The sequence below is a fragment of the Ursus americanus genome, chromosome 14 (genome assembly GCF_024610735.1).
Source record: "Ursus americanus isolate L20-20 chromosome 14, mUrsAme1.1.p, whole genome shotgun sequence".
Taxonomy (NCBI): Eukaryota; Metazoa; Chordata; class Mammalia; order Carnivora; family Ursidae; genus Ursus; species Ursus americanus.
Genome location: NC_142140.1, coordinates 29591755 through 29614926, shown reverse-complemented (window position 1 = coordinate 29614926; position 23172 = coordinate 29591755). Strand labels below are relative to the sequence as shown.

General features: G+C 37.3%; 1 protein-coding gene across 5 annotated transcripts in view; it reads right to left on the bottom strand.

Annotated features, from left to right (window-relative positions):
• FHIT (fragile histidine triad diadenosine triphosphatase) overlaps positions 1-23172 on the bottom strand; it is a 1378910-nt gene that overhangs the window by 1004135 nt on the left and 351603 nt on the right. For 4 of the 5 annotated variants that reach the window (XM_045807502.2, XM_045807501.2, XM_045807503.2 and 1 more), the window contains one exon: positions 16427-16475. The exons of the other annotated variant lie outside the window; for it this stretch is intronic. The gene's annotated coding sequence lies outside the window, so the exon portion shown is untranslated. The remainder of the gene's footprint in view (positions 1-16426; positions 16476-23172) is intronic. 5 annotated transcript variants of the gene reach the window in all.

Sequence of the window (23172 nt, the reverse complement as noted above, 5' to 3'; positions counted from 1 at the left end):
TTGAAAGTAGAGCCAAAAGGATCTGCAAGGGACTAGAGGTAGAGAGATACACCTGACTTTTTGATAATGTTTAGAATTAAATTAGAAACCATAACAACTTCACCGTACCAATCATCTGAAGAAATGATCTTCTCAGTGCCAGACCAGCTGAAGATATTGGCAATATATTTAACAGACAGAATATATAAGGAACTCCTAAATCAAGGGAAAAAATGAACCAGCAAATAGAAAAATTAGTAGTTCAAAGAAGAAATCTCAATGGACTTAAAAAAAAAAAAAGCTCAGCCTCACTAGAAGAAAATGCAAAACAAAATAATAGGATTCTATTTTTATTATATCAAAGAAGTCAACACAAAAAAGACTGACAAAATTCAGTGTTGCCCAAAAAACAGGAAAAAATATTATGATGTTCTAGTTTACTTCTGGCAGAACAATGAACTGGTGTATCACTTTAGTGAGAAATTTTATTACATTTATCAAAAATTTATTACATTTGTCACATATGCCATGACATAGCGAATCTGCTTGCCAGGTATACTGGGCTCAAGAAACATACGCACAAGGAGATACATACTAAAAAGATCACGGCAGTGGTTTTGCTTTTTTTTTTTTGTTTTTTCTTCTAAGTACAGCAAAACGTGGAAATGACCTAAAATGTGCCATGAAAAGGGAATAGGTAAATAAAATGCATTATACTTATAAGATGGAGTATTATGCAGCTGTTAAAAGAAATCAGTTGGTTTTATAAGCATCAATACAGATATGTTTTGTAAATAATGTCTTATATAAAAAACGAGAAGGAAAATTTTAAACATGCAAACACAATAGTATGTATTGGTTGTGGATACATATATATGTGTGTATAAATATAAACAACAAACCAGTCAAATACATCCTAAATCTATGGTGGGGAATTCTGAGCAGGAGGTGCAGGCACCAGAGAAAGTGGAAGGAAAGACAGAATAGGGTAGTTCAAAGGGAATTTGATTTCATCAATAATTTCCTTAAACAAACAACCTGTAAGCAGCTATGACTAAACAGAGACAGATGCTCATTTTTTGATAGTGGGAATACAGATGTTTATTGTATTCCTTTGTGTGGTCTCAATACTTTTAAAATTTTCTCGAAATGAAGGAAGGAGGGGAGGGAGGAAGGGAGATAAGGAAGGAGACACAAGGAAAGAAGTGGGGGTGGGAGGGAAGGAGGGAGGAAGGAGGGGAGTCAGGAAGTCATCACCAGTTCAAAAGTGCACTTAAACTGGTCACAGATGGTTGGTTTTTTAAGAATAAAACTCAACACTACGTTTTAGGAATCAGTGAGACTAATGACGGTGATTCCTCCGGGTTGGCTCAGTATGGAGGGCTGACTTTAAGTTCAGCCAGCAGAGGGAACCATCTGTCATTTGGAAAGACACGGACCTCTGCCAGGGGAAAGGCTGCCGGCCACCACAGCCATTATCGTCAGCACTTACCAGCACCTCTGGAACCACAGGGAAGAGGGAAACATGCATTTACAGACAAAGTAAACTGAGAGCACGCCATGGACATCTTTTCAACCTTTCTAAAAGGCTCGTTGTAATTTTCTAGAATCAAGGGAACAATATACTTGATTAGTTCTCAGCAGACTTAGCAATTTTGCTTTTCATATTTCTCTCCTTGAAGCAAGTCCGCCATTAACCTTCTATGTTCTAGGGCTTGAGATGAGATTTTTTTTTTGCCCTTCCGAAATGGAATTTGGGATTTAAAAAAAAAGAGTTAGAGTTAGCTTTAAGATTTTTGCTGCTAATAATCAAAGGATTCTCCTTAAGTCAAGGAGGTCATTCTTTAAAGAAGCCAGAACATTCCTCCTCTTCCTAGAGGGAGAATTGGTGGAGGAAAAAAGCTTGCAGGAAAGTACAGCAATCATGAAAGCCCCAAAAGACCCAATGCTTCCTCCTGGGTCAATACTGTATATTTAAAAATGCCTTATATGTACATTTACTTGAAAGACCTTAAGGTCTTGAAGAAGCAGTTAGCTGAACCCTTAAAGAAAACTCTGGCAATCCCCACTTCTGTATAGAACGCACTGAGGAGGCAGAAGGCACCAGTACAGGGCTGGATTTACCTTAATGGCTTCACCCCATCAAGGCCCTAATATTTAAATATTATCCTCATATGTCTCATCCTACAGGTAAGGTTTGAGTTGGTTTCTAACAATTAAAACAAAACAAAACAAAACAAAATAAAAAAGGTAGGAAGGGAACACTATGAGTAAGTTACCAATGTAAATGTGCTATTTTTGTGCCTTTGAATTGGTGATGATTCTGCACATGGAAATTAGACTTTTCAGAGCTAGTACACAAAATCATTTAATTTGTCTAACTACTTATAATAATGTGGCTGCTCTGCACTGCAATAAACATGGGATTTTTAAATGAACAAATGAAGTATGTGATAACTCCTTATGAATGGAGCTGCGGCAAAGGGCATTCAGCAAGGGGGCTGCACACCACAGAGGATGGGTAAAACAGACATCCTACACCCATCCTCTGAGAACAAAAGAAAGAATTGTATGGCCTCTGCTTCTACGTTTTCTGTTCCTGGCTAGAAACACAGCTGAAGCCTCACAATGAAATCACGGGGGGGGGGGGGGTCGTCTCTCACAAGGTGACTTACCACATTCTTCAGGACACAGGAGGATACTATCACTTTGTGTCTCCAGACATAAACGTCAGGATGCTTTAGTAGTTTAGGGAGACAATTTTGCATCGTGGTTAATAAGAACGTTTGAATCCTGGGCTTTACCAATCAAGTACATGACTCTATCCAGTTGTCAACCTTCGTGCTCATTCTCCTGGATGGGAAACATGGAGACAGTAACTTTGCCTTCCTCACCGAGTTATGAGGGGGACAATTTATGCAGAGGACCTGGAACATGGTTAGAATTCAGTAGAGTAGTTACCACCAGTTTTTTTATGTTTAACAGAATCTACATTTTCATCCATTATCCTCATTTTCATTCAAAGTTCATTAGAAGCACACATCACTGCATTGTTTAGTAATTAATTACTTACATTCACTAAAAGTATTTACTGGGTATCTAATAAGTCACTCTAAGTACTACGCTAGGTTGTGGGCTCCTAAGGTGATCAAAATCAAACATTAACTCGTAGAGGCTCTTAGGGGAGCTGCACCCAAGTCAAAGACTCCCCCAGGGAGTGTATCTTTTCCAGTTGAGCCAATAGGTCTAAAGGAAAGGAGGAGATCGCTCTAAGAGATACTAAAACAAAGGAGGTTGAATTAAACGCAAGGCTTGCAGGATGAGAAGGAGCTAAACACGGTGTGGAAGGCTGGCATTCTAGGAAAATAGAACACAACATTCAAAGACAGAGAGTATACAGTGTGTCTTCGTTGTTATTAAAAGTTAGTGTAAAACTCTACATTGAATAGTTTAATTTAATTAAACAACTATGTATCAAATAACCCCCAAGAGTCAGTTGCAGAACCCTGGGACATAACAGTAAGCAAAGCAGATGTGATCCATGCCCGGAGTCTTACCTTATTCCTTTGTTTAAAAAATGCACTAGAGTCAGCATTTACAACCAAGAATTCTACCTTTAGTTTTGTTCCCAAGAGATTCCATGTGCATAGAAAAACTGTAATGCTTTCTCTTGTGAGACCAGGAATACTATATAAGCCAAATAATTCCCTTTCTGCCTTAGGGTCCAGGAGCCTTACAATCAAATTTGGTTCATTCCAAGGACCTGCCAACTTACGGCAGTAAAGATGGTCACATTTCTGTTTTATGGTTAATTGTTCTATTGCTTGTCCACTACTTTTAATTTAGTAAACAGCTTCAAATTCTTTGGGGACTTGGTGGATGGGGAAAAGGAAGGGAAAGTAAAACAGGAACAGAAGGGCAAGTTTCCTGAGCTCTGGGAACTGTCCAAAGCACCTTTTGAAGTTTTCACGGTACTTCACATAGATTCTAAATGAAATGCATTCAATAATTTCTGATTGGTACGTGGATAAATGAAGACTACAAACCTTACCTAGCTCAACTTGGATTCAGTTATGGGCGGGTGTGTGTGTGTGTGTGTGTGTGTGTGTCTGAAACTTCTTATTTCTCTCTAATCTCCAGTTTGAGAGGGAGAGCTTGAAAAAGTAGCTGAAAAATTTAGCATGATTGTCACTGTGAAGCAGCTCATTAACCAAACAAAACAACTGTGGAAACCACAAGAAGAAAGTGGTACGAGAAATTTAAGGTATCCTTCGAGATTTTTTGAAGGGAACGAGGCCCTTATAATAAAACATTTCTCTTACTCTCATGCTAGTCAAAGCAAGATAATGCCATGGTTTTAATTTATGTCTAAATAACACGGGAACATGGTAAGCTTCTTTATGACAAAATTGAAATACTTGTGCAATTCTATTTCCTGATGTTTTCTCAGTTATTTTGGAAAAGAACTGTTAGTCCTTTTATATCAAAACTCCACACTGGGGAGATGAAACCATAGTAATAATCTATGTGGTTAACAACCAGGAAGAAGGGTACAAATTTAAAAGAAATTTAGAAGACACCTATTAGATATTAGAGTGCTGTAGGCTTCTGTCTTGTTCATGGCCAAATCAATCCAATTCACACACACATAAAAAACAACAAACACTACATTGAAGGAGGTATTAGAACATGTCATCCTTGTCATTAGCACAACATATTAATGAGGCTTTCTGAATTAATCTCTAACCACGAACTGGCTGTTGACGTAATGTAGTGGCAGTAAATCGTGTACCCTTTTCTTCAAGTACCTGGCAAACACCAGTTTCATGATGCTTCAAACCTTTGACAGGTAGAAAATTAAATCATTTCTGCATCCTCCTAAGATTAAATCGTTTCTGTATTCTTAAGAAACTCTTCATGCTACCAAGTACATCACTTCCCCAACTAGTTGATAAATTGAAAAGAAAATAATATTAAGCGATGGTACTTGAGGCAATAGTTAAAAGGGGAAACTCAGAAAACAAGATTGTGAAGATATATCATGAGATTTTCAAAAACGGCGTGGTGAGGGAAGGAAGGAGTTGCAGCTGAATCACATATGTTTTCACAAGGCAACTTATTCCTGAAAGCAATTACCCAAATGTGAGAGTTCCTCTCATGGTTCTCAACCTTACCCTAGGAGAACTTCTTAGAATGCAAGACTAAGAGAGCCAATTACTTCAGCACCAAGCTACATCCTAAGTCTCTGGACTTGGCAGTTCAAAAAAAACTCTGGGAAAGTGTTCTTATAAAATCTTCACTAACAACTCTGACTTTAGAAATGTAGACTCTAAAAGGATGAATGAAAACTAACCAATTAAGTAGCAAAGTAGAGAAGAGAGAGCACTGAATAAAAAGGCCTACCAGAGTTTCAGCTGTAGCTCTACCACTTAACTAGCTCATGAGAGTTAGATCATATTTGTAATAAAAATCACATCATAAAAAATTAACAATTACACAGCACTTAGTATGCCAAGGGCTTTCCATGCATTATCTAATGCAATCCCTATAACGATCTCTGAGGGAGAAACTCTCACGATGTCAGGTTGGAGAGGGGAGGTGAGTAGCTCATCCAGCACCACCCGACTGTGCTGAGTGGTGGAGTCAAGATTTGAACACAAGACTCCCCAACCCCAGAGCCCAGCCCTTAACCATGCACCGGGCAGACAGGTTCAGTATCCTCTTAGGATGATCTAAAAGGCTATTTCAGGGGCACCTGGGTGGCTCAGTCGGTTAAGCATCTGCCTTCAGCTCAGGTCATGATCCCAGGGTCCTGGGATCAAGTCCTGCATCAGGCTCCCTGCTCAGCAGGGAATCTGCTCCTCCCTTTCCTCCCCGCTCTTGCTCTCTCTCACTCTCTCTAATAAATAAGTAAAATCTTAAAATAATAAAAGGCCCCTTTCATGGTGCCTGGGTGGCACAGCCGGTTGAGCGACTAACTCTTGGTTTGTGCTCAGGTGGTGATCTCGGGGGGTTGTGAGATCGAGCTCCCCGTTGAGCTCAGGCTTTGCGCTCAGCATGGAATCTGCCTGGAACTCTCTCTCCATCTCCTTCTGCCTCTCCTATTCATGCTTGCCCTCGCACTCTCTCTCTAAAATAAATCTTAAAAAAAAAAAATAAATAAATACAAGGCTTCTTTCAGCAGTGAGGTGCTACGATTATAACACAAGTTAGGATGGATAATGGAAATGACTTTATGGCCCAAGAGAGCAGTTCTTGTTTTTCTCAAAGCCTCCAATTCTCATAACACTACTTCCTCAGAGGCCGTCCTAGGGATTAGAGATGATATTAGAGCCACTAGCCCACAGCAATAATAAAGATAACATTTATACAATGCTTAGTATGTGTCAGGCACTAAGCATTTTTCACACATTAAATCATGCAATCTTCACAATGACCTTAAGAATACTATTATTTTGGGGGCTTCTCGGTGGCTCAGTCAGTTGGGCCCCCAACTCTTGGTTTTGGCTAGGATCATGATCTCAGAGTCCTGGGATTGCTCTCTCTCTCTCTAAAATGAATAGATAAATCTTTTTTTTTTTTTTTTAAGAACACTATTATTTTTAGTCCCATTCTACAGATGAGGACATAGAGGCAAAGAAAGTCACTTGGTTTAAATCAGGGAGTTACTAAATTGCACACCTAGGATTCCAATCCAAACAGACTGACTCACTCAACAAACCACTACACATTGGACGTACTCCTACTGATACATGAAGGACCTTGGTTATTTTCCTAAGTCTATGTCAGTCTTATCCAGACTTTAAGATAAACTCAGGAGGACGAAACAATCCATAAGTGTATCCAGGTTCATTTGTGCATCACACAAATCATATGTATGTGGCTAGGACTTTTTTTTTTTCTCAGTTTCCTGGCTGACTGCTCCCTTTGTGTTAATACCGTGTTGCTTTAAGTTTACTAATAAAAACACTGAGACTCCATAAAAGTTGTTTTTTCTGCTTTCTATCTGGGAGAAATGCAGTCTGTTATTCATTTTTAAACTCTTTTTTAAAAGGTTTTATTTATTTATTTGAGAGAGAGCACAAGAGAAAACGGAGCGAGCACGAGTTGGGGAGGAGCAGAGGGAGAAGCAGACTCCCCGCTGAGCAGGGAGCCCCACATGGAGCTCGATCCCAGGATCCTAGGATGACAACCTGAGCCGAAGGCAGATGTTCAACCAACTGAGCCACCCAGGTGCCCCATCTTTAAATTATTTTAATATTTTATTTAACCCAATATGTAAAAATACTATTTCAACATGTAATAAAAATTAATAAAATATTTTCCTTTTTTTATATGAAGTATTCAAAATTGTCAGTGTGGTTCACATTTACAGCCCATCTCAGATCAGACTAATCACATTTCAAGGCCCAGTAGCCACATGTTGCTAGTGGCTACCATATTGAACAATGCAGGCTTAGTGTGATTGGCTTGAAGGAAGTCCTGATGGTTAGTATTTCTAGGTCTGTGTTCTTGGGCTGGTCAAATTCCCCAGAAAAGTGTCTTCCAATTTCTTGCCTCAGGTTTATAAACCTGTCTCTCATTAATTAACAGATTCTGGGATCTAAGTAGGAAAGCGTGGGAGCCCAATTATGGAGACTTTCACTTAATACCTCTCTTTTCATCATCATACCCCTGTCCTCAGCTTGGCCTGGTAACCCCAGTCTCAGACCCTGTGATTCACCCCCTTCAGTCTTCTCCCTGGTCAGGAAAGAAGAGGATGAGAGAAGCAGTTCCCAGGCTATGCAGGGTAGGGGAGGACTTTGGGGATCTACTAGCCATGTATTATTATTTCAACATTCTTTTCATATTCACTCACTCTCATTTTCATCAATTTATAATACTACTAATTCCTGACCCTTTCTGGAATTTTTGTTTAGATTTCAACTCCCCACCTCCACCTTCTAAACCAGTCTCTGGCCTTTTAAGGTAGCTTCTACAATTACATTCAGCTATATTTTCCCCTTTTCTTTTTGTCCAGACTCCCTCTCCTTTTTAAAAATAAACATCTTATTTTGAGATAATTGGAGATTCACGTGCAAGTTAGAAAAAACTCAGTGATTCCATGTACCCTTTACCCAATTTCTCCCAATGGTAGTATCTTGCAAATCTGCAGTACAATAACACACCCAGGATACTAACATTGACACAGTGAAGATACAGAATATTTCCATCACCACAAGGATCCTTTTACTGCCCCTGTAAAGCCACAACCATTTCCCTCCTACCCTACCCTTCCCTAACCCTTGACAACCACAAATCTGTTCTCCATTTATATAATTTTGTCATATCAAGAATGTTCTATAAATGGAATCATACAGTATTGTCGTCTTTTGGGACTGGCTTTGTTTTTTCTCAACCTAAATCCCTGAAGATTCAGCCAAGTAGTCTCTATGCATCAAAGGTTCATTGCTGGGTACCAGTCCATAGTATGAGCATACCCCAGTTTGTTTAATCATTTACCCAATGAAGGATATCTGGATTATTTCCAGTTTTTGGCTATTACACATAAAGCTTCCATGAATATCTGTGTACGGGTTTTTGTGTGAACATAAATTTTCATTTCTTTGGGAAAGATGCCCAAGAGTATGGTAAGTACATATTTAGTTTTATAAGAAACTAACATTTTCCACTCTATAGTCCCACCAGCCCTATATGAGTAATCCAGTTTCTCTGCATTCTCACCAGCACTTGGTGCTATCACTGGATTTTTTTTTTTTTCAGCCATTCTGGTAAGTGGAGAGTTATACATCGTTGTGGTTCTAATGTGCATTTCCCTGATGGCTAATACTGTTTTTTTTTTTTTTTTTTTAAGATTTTATTTATTTATTTGACAGAGAGACAGCCAGCGAGAGAGGAAACACAGCAGGGGGAGTGAGAGAGGAAGAAGCAGGCTCCCAGCGGAGGAGCCTGATGTGGGACTCGATCCCTGAACGCCTGAACGCCGGGATCACGCCCTGAGCCGAAGGCAGACGCTTAACGACTGCGCTACCCAGGCGCCCCGGCTAATACTGTTGAACATCTTTTCATGTGCTTATTTGCCATCTGTGTAACCTCTTCAGTGAAATGTCTATGACTTTTGCTCATTTTTTAATTGGATTGTTTGGTTTTTTACTGTTGAGTTTGAAAGATCTTTATGTATTCTGGATACTAGTGCTTTGTGAGATATGTGGTTTGTAAATATTTTCTCCCAGTCTGCAGCTTGTGTTTTCATCCTCTTAACAGTGTCTTTAACAGAGCAAAAGTCTTACTTCTGATGAAGTCCAATATATCATTTTTTTTTCCTTTTATGTATGATGTTTGGTGTCAAGTCTAAGAACTCTTTGCCTAGCTCTAGATTCCAAAGATTTTCTCTTATGTTTTCATCTTACTGCATTATAGTTTTATGGGATTTTTTTCATATTTAAGTCCATGACATATTTTGAGTTAATTTTTTAAATTATGTTCAGTTAGCCAGCATATAGTACATCATTAGTCTTTGATGTAGTGTTCAATGATTCATTAGTGGAGTTAATTTTTATATAAGGTGTGAGATTAAGTTTTAGGTGCCTTTTTTGTCAACTGTTCCAGGACCATTTATTGAAAAGGTTCTCTTTTCTCCATTGAGGGAAATTGCACATTTGTCCAAAGTCAGTTGGGTATATTCATTTAGATCTACTTTTTGGGCTCCCTATCCTGATCCACTGATGTCTGTGTTTAGCACTCCAAGAATAGCCACATAGTAGCTATCATATAAGCTTTGAAATTGGGTAGACTATTGCTCCCACTTTATTCTTTTCCAATATTGTTCCTTCGTCTCCATATAAATTTTAGAATAATCCTGTCTACATAAAAAAAAAAAATCACGCTGTGATTTTGGTAGCAACTACATTAAACCTATATATCAATTTGCGGAGAACTGGTATCCTTACTAGGTTGGGACTTCCAAATCATGAACATTGTATGTTTCTCCACTTATTTAAATTTTCTATGATTTCTTTCTTCAGTATCTTGTCATTTTCTGCCTGTAAGTTCTGTAAATGTTTTATTAGATTTATACCTAAGAATTTCATAGTTTTGAGTTACTATAAATTGTATTCTTTTTAAAATTATTTAATTATTTTAAGTAATCCCTGCACCCAACTTGGGGCTTGAACTCAGGACTCTGAGATCAAGAGTCGAACACTCCTCTGTCTAAGCTAGACAGGTGCCCCCTATACACTGTATTCTTAATTACCGTGTCTACCTGTTCACTGCTAGAATACAGAAATACAACTTATATTTAAAATTTATCTTATATCCTACAACCTGTTGAACTCACTTAGCTTTAAGAGGCTTTTTTTTTTTTTTAGATCACTTAGGATTTTCCAAGTAGAAATCATGTCATCAGTAGTAGTGACAGTTTTCTTTCTTCTTTTCTATCTGTGTGCCTTTTATTTCCTTTATTGCCTTACTACATCGACTAGAAATCCCTGCACTATGTTGAACAGGAGTGGCAAAAATAGACATCCTTGCCTTATTTCCGGACTTGAAGAGCATTCTGTCTTTCGTCATTAAGTATGATGTTAGTTGTGGGTAATTTAAAAAGATGCTCTTTATCAAGTTGAGGAAGTTCCCCTCTATTCCTATTTTTCTGAGAGTTTTTATCATAAATCAGTATTGAATTTTATCAAATTATTTTTCTGCATCAATTGATAAAATCATGTGATTTTTCCCCCCTCTTTTGTCTGTAAATATGGTGCCTTACATGGATTGGCTTTTTAATATTGAACTAGCCTTGAATCCCTGGAATAGAGCCCATGGTCTATTCATTATCATGTCTATTTTTTTGATGAATTCTATTTGCTAATATATTGTTAAGGATTTTTGTGTCTATATACATGAGGATTATCGATCTATAGTTTTCTTTTTTATATTGTTTCTGCCTGGCTTTGGTGTCTATGTAATACTAGCTTCACAAGATGAATTGTATTCTCTTCTATTTCGTGGAAGAGTCTTTGTAAAATTGATGTTAAATCCTCCTTAAATGTTTGGTAGAATTCTCCAGCAAAATCATCTGGGCCTGAGATTTCTTTTGGGGGAGTTTTTAAATGAATTCAATTTCCTTAATAGTTATAGGAATATATATATTCAAACTATCTATTTCATACTGGGTAAATTGTGGAAGTTGGTGTTTTTTGAGAAAGAGATCTATTTTTTCTAAGTTGTTAAATTTACATCTGTAGAATTGTTCACAGCATTCTTTTATTATCCTTTTGATATCTGCTGGGCCCACTGTGATATCCTGTTTCATTCCTGATATTGGTAATTTGTATCTTCTGTCCTTTTTTTTTTTTTGTCAGTCTGCCTAGATGTTTGTCAATTTTATTAACTTCTTTGAAGAACCAGTTACTCCTGCTTTCTTTTAATTAATACTTGCATGATATATGTCTTACTTCCTTTTACTTCTAATCTGCCTCTTTTGTTATATTTGAAGTGAATTTCTTATAGACAGTATATAGTGGGATCATGTTTTTCAAACAACTCTGCCCATCTCTGTTGTAAGTGATATATTTAGACCATTTAACTTTAATGTAATTGTTGATATTTTAGGACTTAGCCTAGCATTTTATTTCTGTTTGCTCTTTGTTCTCTCTGGATTGTGTTTTTCTGTTTTTGTTTTCCTGCCTTCTTGTAGGTTATCTGAACATTTTCTGGAATTCTATTTTAATGAATCTAAAGTGTTTTTGAGTACATTTCCTTGTATAACTTTTATAGTGGTTGCTCTAGGTATTATATTATATATTCATAACTTATGAGTATAAAATGACCGGTGTCATTTTACCACTCTGAATAAATTATAAAAATCTTACCTCCCTTTATGTCCCTTACTGTCTCCATTTATAATTACCTTAAATATTGCAATCATTTGCAGCACATCGAGAGTACTGTAATTTTTGCTTCAATCTTTAAACATAATTTAGAAATTTCAAGAGGAAAAAAATAAGCCTAATTACCAATATTTTTGCTTACTGTGTTCTTTCTTCCTTCCTCTGTTCCAAGGTTCCTTTTTTTTTTTTCTTTTTTAAATCATTTCCTTTCTGTTAGCCATTCTTTTGGAGTAACTCTACTGGTCACAAATTCTCTTGGTTTTCCTTCAACTGAGAATATGTTGACTTCCCTTTCATTCCTGAAGGATGTTTTCACTGGTTATAGGATTCTGAGTTAACACCAGGTGGACTGTCATTTTCATTCAGTACTTGAAAGCCTTAAGTTCCTAGGTCTTAGTAGAAACTCAAAAATAAGAGATGTAGGGAAAGCTACATATATATATATATAAACTGGATCCTATTGAGTTGAAATGTCAGTAGGCTATAAGGAACTCTGATTCTGGCAGGAGAAGTAGACATGTAAAAATAATTACGTATTTTAAGAGCAAAAATGCAAGTCTGTAATGGTCAGAGTGCTGACACAGAGAGAATGAGCTGCACTGTTTGGGAGAACGGGCAGAAGCTTCTTGGAGGAGATGTGTGAGCTGGATTCTGAAGGTTCAGTAGTTCAAGGAGTTTCCAAGCAAAGGGAGAAGATGTACAAAAGCCTAAGAGAAGTGAACATGGCATGTTTGGGAAATGATATGAAGTAATGCCAGGCTGAAGTACAGAACATTCGTAGGAATAAGGGGAGAGGAAGAGGGAAACACAGGTAAGTGGGGGAGTGCCAGGGGGCCCTCATCCTCTACTAAGGAGTTTAAGTTTTATTCTAGGTACCACAGAGAACTTCCAAATAGATGAAACTGGTGAACATAATATTCAAAACAATGACTGCTAGTATTACATGCTTTTAAATGTAGATTTTCGATGAATCATTAACACTATCTTTATTCTCATAGGTATCAAAATTTTATTTATGTACTGGTAGGAAGTGTTAAGGGCCGATAAAAATAGAAGACTCAGCTGAGCCCCTCCCTCCTGCACCCCATTTTAAACATGCTCCATCCTGCCTGTGGAATGATTTCGGGGTCTCTGTGATCAGTGAGTGAAGTAGCATGGCCCAAGTCAATGGCTAGATGGCAGCATGTTCAGTGACGTGGCAAGTTTCAGCTTCCCTGTAGCTTTGAATTCCCCAGATTTTGTCAGTTTTTGTCAAAATATTAACGGGTATTTTGCATTATTTACTAAACAAAAATTTCCAATGCCAGCAGCTGAGAAAAAAATACCAGATTTATGTACAACGTGTCAAATTTATACTCTGAGCTCCAAAAATGCCCACAGGACCTTCAGAGAGAGACATGGCCACCATTTATTATGCAGACCCCCAGCCACATACCCTTCCCAACCCACTAGGAGCATCTAGAGTCTCTTCTAGAATGTAGATGGAATTCTGTTCTGGCTTCACATAGACAGGTATCACTGGTTATAACTAGCACACGCTTTTGGTAATAATTAATTTCAGCGAGGGTAGAAACAAATATAAAGCAGGATACAAATTAAAAAATCTTTATGCACAACATAAGTGCTTCTTTGAGCACAGGCTTATTTCCTTTTCAGTTCAAATCATTTTAAAAAGTCATATTTAATGTTACTGAATTGCATATTAAAAATGCTTAAAATGGAAAATTTTGTGTTCTTTATATTTTTCCACAGTAAAAAAAAAAATGTCAAAGTTAAAAAAAAAAAAAAGAGAGAGAGAAAAGAAATGAGTGTCCCATCCATGCTGCTTCTCAAAGGCAGACACTGTCCATGCCTTGGAAACAAGGTAGGTCAGACCCACCTGGGTACTTGATCTAATTTAGACCTGGTGGTGAGGGGTCTTCAGGTGGGTTAGGAGCTCTATAGAACTCAGCCTCCTTTAAAGGAAAGAAATCTTGAAGCCTGGTGGACTTGAAAGAAATGTCACCTTTTTAGAACAGAAAAAACAACATATGAAAGTTTCCCCTTGAAAATGAAGAAGTGAACTAGAATATTAAGACAGGGAGCAAGCAGGCAAAAAATCATCAACCTGTTTAACTGATGCACGTCAGAATGGGAAGAAATTTGCTTGCATTCCTTTGCCACTGAAGATCATTTTCTTTTAATTCTAATTTCTTTTATGCTGTGCATGTTGTTTTGTTTTGTCTCGGTGGCTGCTATTCTTAAGTGAGTTAACTTCAGGAGTAGAAACTGGAATCTGCATGTGTTGCCAGCCCCATACTTCTTGATGAACTTGACACTTTGAATGGATTAATCTTTCAAAAGTGGAAAATTATTCCCACAGAATTCCTATCTTGAGAAAATGTCCCTTCCAAAAACACTTTCTAGTCTCGATTAAGTACCGATATCCCTTTCTACCTGAAGGCTTGTTAATTAAATTTCAAAGATCGTTATGTCAAGGGAGAATAACAAGGAATCATCCTGGGAATCTGCTTTTCTCAAATATGTTGAGTGGCTGTATTTATTTAGAATTGATCTGTATGCGTCCCTCCATTCTCTACACAGATTTTTATTTCTCCTCAGATCCTTCTTGACATCTTTTCCCATACTGCACTGAGTCCTTCCTCATACAGTTACACAACACACTATATCTGAATTATGTTTAAATCAGCAGGGAGACTGGCATCTTCTGTAGAAAACATAAGGGCTATCAAAAGTGATTTCCTGAATTTTTGCCTCATCATGACATTACTTTAATGAAGGCACCATCTCATACATGTAATAAACAATATGGTGTCTAGTAGATTTGTATAAAACGCCCAAAATTAAGCAAACACAATTACACGAGTTAGTATCATATTATCATGAAGCACTACACTTGATAATTAAAACACAAATGAAAAGCCCATTGTCTTCAGTGCAACAGTCAGTTACTGATTTTTACTATAGACTCTACTGGTCATTAGTTTACCTTCTTCTGTCTTGGGTAATTATTTCATCTAGAAAACCCCAGACCCATTTCTTCATCCATATGTACTACATGGGACCTTAGATTCTCTTAACAACTCAACGGATTCTTGGATAGTTACTATCCTACTGTAAGTTGTCTTGTTTAGGAGAAACGAAAGTTAAGATTGTGGCAATAAAGGACAAACTGTCAACTCATTAAATAAATTCCTGTTGAAAAGTAAATGCATTGAGTATTAGCATAATTTATTATAACAATTAGAACACATTCTTGTTGTCTTTTAATTAGATTATTCCTTGTTCTGGTAATTACACTAGACAAGGAAGAATAATAGTTTCAGGATTCTAAGATCATCTGTAGACTATGTGGAAAGAGAATGATCAATAATGCTAATATACTAGAACACTTAAATTTCCAGAAAGAGATCTTTCATCATGAGCAATCCTTTATATAATCAGCATTATTTCTCAAAGTCTATGGTCATCTTTCCCAAAGTTTAAAAGTAAAGATGCTAGACAAATCACATTTATTCCACTGTTGGAAACCCAGTCAGGCTGGGCCACCTCTGGCCTCTAGTGGCTCAGACATTGCTTCACTCTTTTGCAAAATGCCAACAAATAACCACAAACGAAGGATTTAAGATTCTGTGCAGAGCAGCACGGCCAGGAGTCAGAATATCTAACAGGGAGAAGACAAGATTTTTAAGTTCTGCTCCTAGGCAAAGAATCATATACTTCCTCAATTTAAAAATATACTCAAATAGATGAAAATTTCTTATAAATGAGAATTAGTCTGAATATAAAAATGGTGACATTTCCATCCGTGAGGGTATTATTTGTAGAAATTAATGGGGAGGCAGCTGTATGACAGGGAACATAGCTGGGCTTTCAGATGTGGGCTGAGGCTCTACATGTGAGTCGTATGACTGTCTCTAGTTTTATGTTTGAGAGACCAGAGAGGATTCAAATGCTCCAAAGTTCCTCTCATGCCCTATGCAACTATCACCAAACATGCTAGAAAATCCTAAAGAGCAGCTTCCAGGACTTCTAGGATTCAGACTCTTAAAAAAGTCAGGAGTTGGCATATGCCTTCATCTAGGCTAACCCTACAGTTGAGAGGGATGATGCTGGGATACACAAAGTGGACACCAGTGAATCCGAGGTTCTCTGTAGTAACAGGCAACACAAATATCCCACCAGCAGCCTGATTACAGGAATGTCAGCCCCACTGTTGACCGAGTCTGCCTTAGTCAATGCAAAGTCATAATGAGACCATGTCTAGACAGTATTGATCTCCCACCAAAGAAAAAAATAATTCAGAGTGTGACTTCTCTTTTACCTTAGTCCAAATAACACCCAAATCAGGATCTTTCATTCATATATTGCTAACATTCTCCCTCACCAAAGTCATTTTATCAACCAGGCAGCCAAGGACACACATAAGCTTCTTTTCAAGGTATGTGAAATTTTTGATATTCAAAAAGTCTTTCATATTCAAATGGTGAATGAGAAAGTTGATTAAATCTATTAAAAAATCTGGAGAAATTAAATGAGCTTTTATGTATCTTTTTTACCTTGCTAGGCAGAGGAGACAGGCGTTTAAAAAATGAGCGTCCACGGAATCTGAAAGAATGAAAACTCAAATTAACATGGGCAAAGTATCTAAAGGAGAAGGCATTAGCTTCAGTCATCTGAAAGATTTTCCAGGTGGTGGGTAATTTAGGAGCAGGGGAACATCCCTATAACCCTGCTACCCATTCCAGCTGGGAAGACATGGTTCTCCACTGAGGTACCTAAAGTCAGGAGCACCACTAAGAACTTAAGGTTCCCCACTACTTTGACCTCCAGATTGGAAGGTTTATGGGGCAGAATACTATCTTAGAGGCACCAGAGATTTGCATTTGAGTGCCCTGTAGTCAGGCATTCCAAAGCCGGGCTAAGCATCGGCTTTGCCTCCAGAAAGTCAGGGAAGAAGGGAATATGGTTTAAAACAAGAGTAGGAATGGAGTCAAAAAGTTCTCCAGGCAATGTGATAGCAAGCTAGGATAGGAAAACTCCAGCTGAAAACTCCAGAGAGAATTCTCTGACTCAGGGGCTGAACTGAAGCTGTGACTAGGAGGTACCCAGGTGATGCCACAGGGTAGAAAGCCTTATAAGGTGGGGTCTATTTGCCTCATTGAAGGAAAATGAAACAACCATCTTATTATGTTAAAATAGCATCAAGGCACAAATCTATCCAATAGAAGAAGGTTAATAAAAACATAATCCAAAGAGAGACTTTCACCACTATAAATAGTTCCTTATAAATGCTACCTAGAGACAAATTTATGATTTCTGTGTTCCTAACCAAAATAGCTTTGCAAGTCTTGGAAATAGTTTGCCCTCCAAAGCAACCAGAAGAAAGTCCCTCTAGTCCATGAGTTCTTGTCCTGCTGGGATTGAAACTTTTGAGCATTTACTCCCCAAACTGAAATTCAAAAGGCCAACACAGTAATACCTAGATAACTAGATAAATAAGGATAACTAGAAACCTTATCTATTGATAGCACAGGCCACTCCCCCAAATTACAATTCTTGCAAGCTTAGTAAAAATCCTACATTTGTCTGAAAGGAAATGAAGGAAAACCAATAATGAATTTCCTTTTCTCGGTGTTAAAGAAAAACATAATCATGCCATGATAAACAAGAAAGAAGGATACAGTATTCATCCTTCTCTTGTCATCCAAGGAAGGTAACAATATGAGGGTTTTAGTTTAAAGCTTACCACTATGGCATATTTCCAGGACATAAGGTTAAGTTATAGACTACATCAATCCTAACACACTGGGGTTAACACAAGTATGTACACCTCTCTAGTTATCAAGAGGGAGAGATAATGGTAAAATAAATAAAACTTCTATACACATTTAAAAGATGTACTGCTTATTTCAAAATAAGGCAAGAGCAGTTGTGATTTAGGATGATTTTGTTGAAGAAACTCAACTCTCTTTAGGGAAATACAAATCCTAGCAAATACCTTTTAAAAAAACTACAAAGATATGCTATAACATTTGGTAGAATCTTATTCAACCATTCTGATTTGGCCAAATGTTAAATTAGCCAAATATAATAGGAGAAAAATTTCTCTATTGATTAGGTAATTGATTTAAAATATTCATGAACTTAGCAGAAGCATTAAGTAGTAAGTTCCAGAAACAAGAAATAAATCACATGTATGCACAAAGAGGAATGAAGGTGTTTTGTGCAATCTTGGGGAATAGATTTTTTAAGATACTTCACAAAATCATTGACTCCAGAGCAGGAAAAACCCTACATATATTAACTCAGAGCATTCTTATTCCTGCCTCCACAGTTGTTAAGAGCCACCCCCCCCAAAATAAAACTTATCTCCTAAGCCTTCCCCAGAATGTGATTCAACACATTGTCTATTAAAAAAAAAAAAAAATGTGGGGTCCTCGCTAGCTCAGTCAGTTAAGTGTCTGCCTTCAGTTCAGGTCATGATCCTAGCATCCTGGGATTGAGCCCCACCTTGGGCTCCCTGCTCAGCAGACAGTCTGCTTCTCCCTCCCCCTGCTCCTGCGCACACTCACGCGCACTCTCTGTCTCTCCCTCTTAAATAAATAGGCTTAAAAAATTAGAAATTAAAAAAGTTTTAAAATGTTTTTAAATGTTTTCTGCCACTTAATGTCATGTGACAATTTTTTTCCCAGAGACTAACCAAATATGCCTCATTATTATATTCATCAGTCTGTAAAGCCACAAGTGAAGACAGATGCCATCCTCTCTTGTAAAAATTACACTTCAGCTTTTTCTTTTCAAAAGTGATTAATCATACCTGTGACTATCATCCAAACTTAGCTGAAATTTTCCTGAATCCTACAAAATCAGTACAAGAGCTAGAAAATGTCTTTCCAGGATGAATATGAAGGAAAGAAAAGTCTTGCCATTTCTCTTCATTTATTTCTGAATTCAGCTCGGTCTTCATTAGTGCTACATAGTTGCCTTATTATTCAATGTCCTCTGTGATCCCTGATCATTTTTCCCTGAGGGTGCATATTTGTTCACTAACTATATTACAATTTTGTGATCTGCAGGATTTTCTCTGATATTCTACTCTACATTTGTCCCAAATTAATGAATTCCATTCTTTCTGGCTTCAACTTCTCCTATTTATTAAATTCATTGAACATGGAGTTTATTTTCAAAGGAATTAATAATGCTTTATTCTCAGCTTGGTATGAACAATGAATTTAATAAGCACTGTATCTAATCAATTTTTTAAGTGAACTAAAGACAAATTTGGTTAAAATGTTAGTGTTCCAAACCTTCCATTCCCCCAGAAAAGAAATTTAGTTTGCTTGGCTTTTTTCTTCACTCCCTTTCTAAGAGAACTATTAATTTTTGTGGTGCAGAATTAATGTGATTGATAACAAAAATGGAACTAGAAGATTGGGACAAAAACAAGAGGGGAAAAGTCTAAGTCTGTAGCCTTAATAGAAATGGTAGAGCTATGAAAGTAAAAAGGTGAAAAAGAGAACCTGGCTCCTGAGCAGTGCAAAGTGAAAGAGCACTAGAAAGAGAAAAAGAATGGAAGGGGATTTTAAGAATATTTGACATGTATAGGGAACTCAGTGACTCCATCAAATGTAACTACATTTGTATTTAGGAGTCCCAGAAGAAGAAGAGAGAGAACATTTATTTGAGGAAATAATAGCTGAAAAGTTCCCAATCTGGACACCCAGATCCAGGAGGCACAGGGAACTCCCATCAAAATCAACAAAAGCAGGCTAACACCAAGACACATTACAATTAAATTTGCAAAATATAGCAATAAAGAAAAAAAGCTAAAAGCAGCAAGACAAAAGAAGTCCCTAAATTATAAGGGAAGACTCATAAGGGTAGCTGCAGATCTCTCAACAGAAACTTGGCAAGCCAGAAGAAAGTGGCATGATATATTCAACATGCTGAATGGGAAAAATCTAATACTCTATCCAGCAAGGCGGCCATTCAGAATAGAAGGAGAGATAAAGTTTCCCAGACAAACAAAAACTAAAGGAGTTTGTGACCACTAAACCAGCCCCGCAAGACATATTAAAGGGGACTCTTTGAGTAGAAAGGAAAGATGAAAAGTGACAAAGAAAGGAACAGAGAAAATCTCCAGAAACAACAACAAAACAGTAATAAAATGGCATTAAATACATATCTATCAATAATTACTGTGAATGTAAATGGACTAAACGCCTAATCAAAAGACATAGGGTGTCAGAATGGATAAAAAAAAACAAGATTCATCTATATGCCGCTTACAAAAGACTCATTTTAGACCTAAAGACATCTGCAGATTGAAAGCGGGGGGGATGGAGAAACATTTATAATGCAAATGGATGTCAAAAGAAAGCCAGAGCAGCCATACTTATATCGGACAAACTAGATTTTAAACCAAAGACTGTAATAAGAGATGAGGAAAGGCACTATGTCATAATGAAAGGGACTATCCAACTAGATCTAATAATTGTACTTATTCATGCCCCCAATATGGGTGTACCCAAATATATAAAACAATAACAAACATAAAGGAACTAAGTGATAATAATATAATTGGGGCGCCTGCGTGGCACAGCAGTTAAGCGTCTTCCTTTGGCTCAGGGCATGATCCTGGCGTTATGGGATCGAGCCCCACATCAGGCTCCTCTGCTATGAGCCTGCTTCTTCCTCTCCCACTCCCCTTGCTTGTGTTCCCTCTCTTGCTGGCTGTCTCTATCCTGTCAAATAAATAAATAAAATCTTTAAAAATAATAATAATAAAAATATAATAGCAGAGGACTTTAACACCCCACTTATATCAGTGGACAGATCATCTAAGCAGAAAATCAACATGGAAACAATGGCTTTGAAAGATACACTGGACCAGATGGACTTAACAGATAAATGCAGAACATTCTGCCCTAAAGCAGCAGACTACACATTCTTTTCAAGTGCACATGGGACATTCTCCAGAATAGATCACAGACTAAGTCATAAATCAGGCCTCAACAAGTACAAAAAGATTGAGATCATGTCATGCATGTTTTCTGACCACGATGCTATGAAACTTGAAGTCATCTACAAGAAAAAAATTTGGAAAGACCACAAATGCATGGAAGTTAAACAACATGCTACTAAACAATGAATGGGTCAACCAGGAAATCAAAGGAGAAATAAAAAAAAATACATGGAAACAAATGTAAATGAAAACACAATGGTCCTAAATCTTTGGGATACAGCAAGTGCTGCAGAGAAGTTTTTAGCAATACAGGCCTACCTCAAGAAACAAGAAAAGTCTCAAATAAACAACCTAACCCTACACCTACAGCAGCTAAGAAAAAGAACAAAAAAATGAATCCTAAGACCAGCAGAAGAAGGGAAGTAATAAAGATTAGAGCAGGAATAAATGATACAGAAACTAAAACAACAACAACAACAATAGAACAGATCAATGAAACCAGGAACTTGTTCTATGAAAAAAAAAGAAAAAAAAAAGGAATAGTTGCCCTGTGTAATGAATAAAACGATTTTCAAAGTTCTTGAAGAGACATAAGTAAAACTGAAAATTACTTTTCAATAAGTTCAGTTGCTATCTTATTATAAGACTGAACCACATGTGGCCCCAGCACTTATGTAGGTTATACAAATATCTTCCAGTGCTGATGTTCGTTCACTTATACCTGAACTTTGATTTCCTTTAAATGTAATAAACACAGACCAGAAACAAACTGGATCATCCCAGAAATTTTCAAGAGCTCTCAGTCAGCTTTAAATGAATTTCCATTAGTTAATTCACAGGTCAAGGTCTGGGATAACTTCTCAAGCTATGTGAGTAATTAATAAATTTATATGACAACATACTGAAAATAAAAGTCTGTTAGTATCAAATATAAAAAAAGACAACAGTGGGAGGCAACAGTTGTTGCTTAGTAATACAATTTTAAACTACTGGCAATGCATCTAAAACAAACATATAAGAAGAAAGTTAAGAACAACCTTGTAACTTATATGATAAGCATCTTGCATAAGATTATTAAGCAAACAATAAGCACTTATGGCTTTAGTGCTTTGCTATACAGATCACCCAGCAAAATATGGACACAACTTCAATTATGGGGGCTTTTCATGCTTTTTTTTTAGTTGAGTTCTATTATTAAAAATCTACACAGCATAACATAGTAATTATTATTCTTTTTTAAAAAGATTTTTTAACTTTATTTATTTGAGAGAAAGAGATTGAGAGCATGTGCAAGTGGGGGGAGGAACAGTGGAGGGTTGGCAGAGGGACAGGGAGAGAGAGAATTCCGAGTGGACTCCATGCTCAGCACGGAGCCATTTTGGGGCTCAACAGGATCCTGAGATCATGACCTGAGCCAAAACCAAGAGCCGGACACCCAGGTGCCCCATAGTAATTATTATTCTTAAAGAAGCATATAAAAAAAAAGAAGCACTTTAACTAAATTAAAAATCTATCACCCTTCAGATCAATATGTTATATGTTTGTAAATTAAACCTGTCACCAATAAGATATACCACATAGCAAGGGTATACATGAATGAACAAGAGAGAATGGAGGTTTCAGAAACATATACACATATATAGTAAATGAAAACTCCAAGGTATTCTCAAAGATCTAAGCAGCCTAGACACCAATATAGTAGATCGTATCTTAAGAGAGGGGATTTGAGTTCTAAAGCCAGAGCCTAAGGCAAATGGTGCATATAGTCAAACTTAACACTGAAGATCATTTTAAACACCTGCAAGGTGTGAGTTATGTTGCTTTGTTTATTCAAGCCTGATGACAAATATCTGGGAACAAACACTTGAGCCAGGCTACAGAAAGAAAGCACAGAAAAGTCTACCTACACATATCTGGGTATTCAAACTACCTTGTCTTTAAGAGACTACCAAGTCTCCACCAAGGAGTCCGTACCAGACAGGTGGTGAAGTGTAACCTTGTAAACCCTCCAACAGATTTATTCTGCTGTTTTAACATGAAAATTTCATAACTTTAATATATTAGTAGATAAGAGTAAAGGTAATATATACAAAAAGCACCACATACACTGACTGGCACAGGGCAGATGCCCAGTAGATAGGCTGGCTTTTAATCTAAGTCTTGTTTCATTGGACCCACAAACACACTGCTCTTTGAAACCTTGTAGAGAACATCATGGCAACTGCTTCTGTCCTTTTTGAGCTGGCATTTCCGGCTGGGCCGGGGAGACATGATGAACAGCCATCATTTGCATACTTGAAGCATAGAGTAGAGGTGAACTCACCCTGGGGATGAGTT